The 4837-nt window shown below is 39.9% G+C and overlaps 1 protein-coding gene across 4 annotated transcripts in view; it reads left to right on the forward strand.

The window, feature by feature from the left end:
* Positions 1-4837, forward strand: part of NME7 (NME/NM23 family member 7) — a 260881-nt gene that overhangs the window by 255757 nt on the left and 287 nt on the right. The window lies entirely within an intron of this gene.

Genomic DNA, 4837 nt, shown 5'->3' on the forward strand with positions numbered 1-4837 from the left:
TACACCTTAGCACACGATAGTGATTTTATTTGATTACATGGGTTTTCCTCTTTTCAGTTTATAAGCTTTCTGAGGACCAGGTCTCACCCATCACTGAATTATCATGAATGGGATGTGCTCAATATGTTGAATGAATGATTGACAGAGGAGGGAAAGAATGAATTAAGTATAGGTGAGAGTAGTTTAGGGCATTTAAGACATTTAGAAGCGTGAAGGCAAAAATTTCATAAGAACAGGGATCTTGTATGCCTGAACCCTTCCCTCCCCCACTTATAGTCGGTGCTGGGCACATAGTAGGTAGCTTGGAAGACATTTGCAAGTCAAAGAAAAGGAGAAAGGCCAGCTCTAGGCACAGGTTTCCGTCAGCATGGACTTCTCATGCCATGTTTCACTTTTGGTAGTACAGTCCCAAAGTGTCTGTTAACCTTACTCTATTCCCTTGCCCCCCAGAGGCTCCAGTGCTGAATTATCCGCACCTCCCCAATACCTGATCCTCACCTACTGGTCATTTTAGAACCCCTGTTCCTATGTAAAGGAATAGATCCTATATCCCATTGCTATAGGACTGTTCCATGCTCCTCCAGTACTTGCTAATTTAGTGACCATAAATCCCTGTAACAAGTTATGGGCACTAAAGGGCCACCTTACAGAGGAATGAAATATTTGATCCCTGAAGCACTTAAACCAAAGGATCCGTCTAATACTGAGTATATCAGACATTGTGGATAACTAAATAGGTGGGTTTCAAATCACTCAGTGTCTCCTCCTACCTGGCCTGTATGGGGCCAGCACTAGAGGAAGAAGGTGAGCATTTCCTTGGAAAAGGTAGTGCTTTACAGACTGCTTGTAAGGGTGCTGATTTTATGAAATCCCAGTTTTTCAAAGGTTTTGTGGTAAAGCCAGCTGGAGATAGTAAGTCACAGTTTTATTACAATGTGGGCCTTTTCTTAGGGTGTGGGATTCACTTGTGGCTAAATAAAATAGCTGGGTTCTGTAGTCAATAAAAATCAGTACCTTCATGAGGTACTTAATCTCTCAGAACAGACCAATGCTGACAGTCTCTGGGAGAAAAATAGAGAATTAAAATATGAACCAAGATATCTGCCTTGGTCCAGTCTCTGTTTCTCATTGGGTAGGCTATGGATGCTGGTGATTGCAGGCTTCAGTTGGGAGAATAACAGGTTTATCTCTCTATTTCCTGTTCATCTTTTCCAGTGCAGAGCCTAGATAGAAATGGCGGATAACATGTCTGGCTAATGCTAGTTTCCTCTTGAAGAAGAAAAGACAGAGTCACATTTTCTCTGAATTTGAAACCAAGATCACTTTATTCACTTGATTACAGCTGTTCTTAAATGCTCCTTGGATAGTTTCCCTCTGTATTATGTTTCCCTCTGTCCTTAGTCATGGATTTTCGAAGTAACCTCACTTAGTTCTCCTCCATGGGCCAAATATATACTGATATTGAAGTGTTACTAATCCTTTAAAATGCCAGGAGTTTGAGCTTTCATTGGACTTTGAAAGATTTTAATAACTAGATTTTCGTCTCTGATCACTGATAATGTTTTTAATTTGGATTTGGAGCAGTTCCCTCTGGTAATAAATGCAGCTTGAGCAGACAGGGCATGCTATTGTTCTAAAACAGAGCTCAGATTAGATTTTGCCCAAACAGGTACAGAACCGAAAACCTTGGCTTCCGTTAATGCTGTATTTTGGGGCAAAGGTTCCTAAAGTCTAGTTGGCCTTTATTACCTTCATGAGTTTTACCATATCTGAGTACCACCTGAAATTGTATTTACTATTTTTCTTTAAATTCATTCACTGTGATACTTGAACAAGTTTATTTTTCATCATGGAAATATTTATTTAGCGTAAGTGGGAAACTAGTATTACTTGTCCTTAATTAAAGGTAATAAATACAATGAAAAGAAAAGTTATTAAATTCTAGCTAGATACTATTGCTTGCAAAAGGTTCTGAGCCCCAGGCCTATCTCCCTTTATTTGAAAGGGTAGTAACCTGGGTTGAAGCCATACTAGCACCACATTGAAGCTCTCCTTCAGGGAATGTGATGGATTGAAAAAAAAAAAAAAGAAAGAAAGAATCCTTTTTCCTCTATTCAGTAATTATTCCAATGCTTTTGATTCCAAGTGGTACTTAGCCAACGTGTGAGAAACCCTGCCTTTGAAAAACTCATTCCTTTTATATTCTGTGTGAGGAATTCAATATTTGATTGACTGGACTTGTATGAAAACCCCTTTTCAGGATGTAAGGCCACCCCAAAAGTAGATGGCACTGTTCCTACACCCAAGAAATGTGTCATCTAATAATACGAGGAGAGCAAATCATGATAAATGTGTAGCAGCAAGAGTTCCAGAAATATGCAGGTACTTCATACTAGAATGTGAGTGGCAGAGGGTCACTCGAGGGTCTTTCCGGGGCAGTTGAAGAGTACTTAGCAGACTAGGCAGTCAATGAATACGTACGGAGTCAAAAAACACTAACCACTTCCCCAGTCTCCTAGTGGAGGTATAAGCACTCGCACGGGCAGGGAATAGGTTGGCACCATCTGGAAAGGCTACAGGGAAGCAAGATTTGGACAGAATCTTGAAGGAATAGGCAGAGAGCACACACATACATACACAGGTGCACATGCACACACATATATGCACATACACACAGTGTCTTAGAACAGAAGGTACAAGGTTCATATGAAAGCAGGGGGTTAAGTGTGTCTGACCGAGGTTGTGACCTGAGAACAGTCTCAAAAATACAAACGACCTTCCAATTTGAATAAATACTCCCCTTTCCTCAGACGTAAAGCCATTCCCCACTTCTTGTTCATAAACATCACACGTTTAAGACTCATGTACACTGCAAAAAGTGTCGATGTTTCAGCAAAACAAACCATCTTCTGTTAAAGGAACAATACCTTCCATTTCAATGTACGTGGAGGTTGCTTTTTGAGAAACCCAGCTTTAGGTAGATATGTTGTCCTTTTACGGATTTTTGCCGTATTTCCTCAGTTGTTAAGGAGGGCTCCTAAAATCTTTGCAGCTAAGCAGTTGTGCCGTTTCTCACAGTTCCCTTTGCTGTTTTTTGTTAAATGGAGTCATTGTTTCTCTGGTATTAATTTACCATCACACGATTTGCTGCTCTAGAGATAGCAAAGTCTCAGGTAGTATTTTTAAAGAATAAACAAGAGAAGCAGATTGGCAGGGTAATAAATGTGGGGCAATAAGGTGGGAATTTAAGCTGTTACTATTTCTGAACAAGTTGTGCTGTCACAGAAATGGCCATGGGCCTCTGGGTCTGTTTCTGTAAGAGGAGAGCCCAACTGAGGAGGCATTTCAGCATTTCAGGTCCCAAAGGATTTCTCGGGACCAGCCTGAAGGCAGGAAGGATTGATGTAAGCTTTGGCTGCACAGGCTTTGTGAAAGGTTTCCATTTTCTGAAATATGATGATGCCAAGATTTTAGTTTGGGTACTTCCCATGTGGGTTAAGGGATATTAAATCTTCAGCTCCGTTATACCTGGAGAATGTTTTTCAGAAAGCTCATTTTCATCTCCTTTCACTCTAAGGCTAATTTTTAAATATATGGCTAAATATGGACTTAGGCCAAACCATGAACCAAAAAGCAAGGTATAAACCTTCTTAATTTACTGAACCTCAAACCCAACCTTTTTTTTTTGGCACATGCTAATTTTTTCAGTTACACATACATATACACATTCTTTTTCATGTTCTTTTCCATTATGGTTTATCACAGGATATTGAATATAGTTCCTTCTGCTATACAGTGTTATTCTGTATGTAATAGTTTGCATCCGTTAATCCTAAACTCCCAATCCATCCCTCCCCCACCCTGCCACCCCTTGGCAACCGCAAGTCTGTTCTCTATGTCTGTGAGTCTGTTTGTTTTGTAGGTAAGCTCATTCATGTCCTATTTTAGATTCTACATATGTGATATGATATTTGTCTTTGACTTAACTTCACTTAGTATGATCATCTCTAGGTCCATTCATGTTGCGCAAATGGCATTATTGTGTTCTTTTTTATGGCTGAGTAATATTCCATTTGTATATATACTACATTTTCTTTATTCATTCATCCTCGATGGACATTTAGGTTGTTTCCATGTCTTGGCTATTGTGAATAGTGCTGCTGTGAACATATGGGGGCATGTGTATTTTCAAATTACAGCTTTGTCAGGATATATGCCCAGCTGTGGGACTGCTGGATCACATGGCAACTCTATTTTTAGTTTTTTAAGGAACCTCCATACTGTTCTCCATAGTGGCTGTATCAATTTACATTTCCACCAACAGTGCAAGAGGGTTCCCTTTTCTCCACACCCTCTCCAGCATTTGTTGTTTGTAGATTTTCTGATGCTGCCCATTCTAACCGGTGTGAGGTGATACCTCATTGTAGTTTTGATTTGCATTTCTCTAATAATTAGTGATGTTGAGCAGCTTTTCATGTGCCTCTTGGCCATCTGTATGTCTTCTTTGGACAAATGTCTATTTAGTTCTTCTGTCCATTTTTTGATTGCTAACCTCATTTTTTTTTTTTTTAACTGAACTACTAACAACCATATCTCGTGAAGCACTAGCAGGAACCAAAATTTCATGTTTTCTAAACTGAGTATCACTGCAAGATATTTCTAAACTTGAACTTTAAAACTTCGCTGATTGAGCCTCTGCCTCCAACTAACCTGGCTGTCTCACTGGGAAGAGGTGTGCACCTTGGTGTTCAGAGTCCTGACCCAGCTCTTGGCCTCTGTCGGGTAGAAAAGCCTGAACTTCCATGTGAACTAATGAAATCACGTGTTTGTCTTTCAG

This window comes from Delphinapterus leucas, chromosome 1, assembly GCF_059928025.1.
Source record: "Delphinapterus leucas isolate spDelLeu-1000000601 "Yukka" chromosome 1, BTC_Dleu_Yukka2, whole genome shotgun sequence".
NCBI classification, from domain to species: Eukaryota; Metazoa; Chordata; class Mammalia; order Artiodactyla; family Monodontidae; genus Delphinapterus; species Delphinapterus leucas.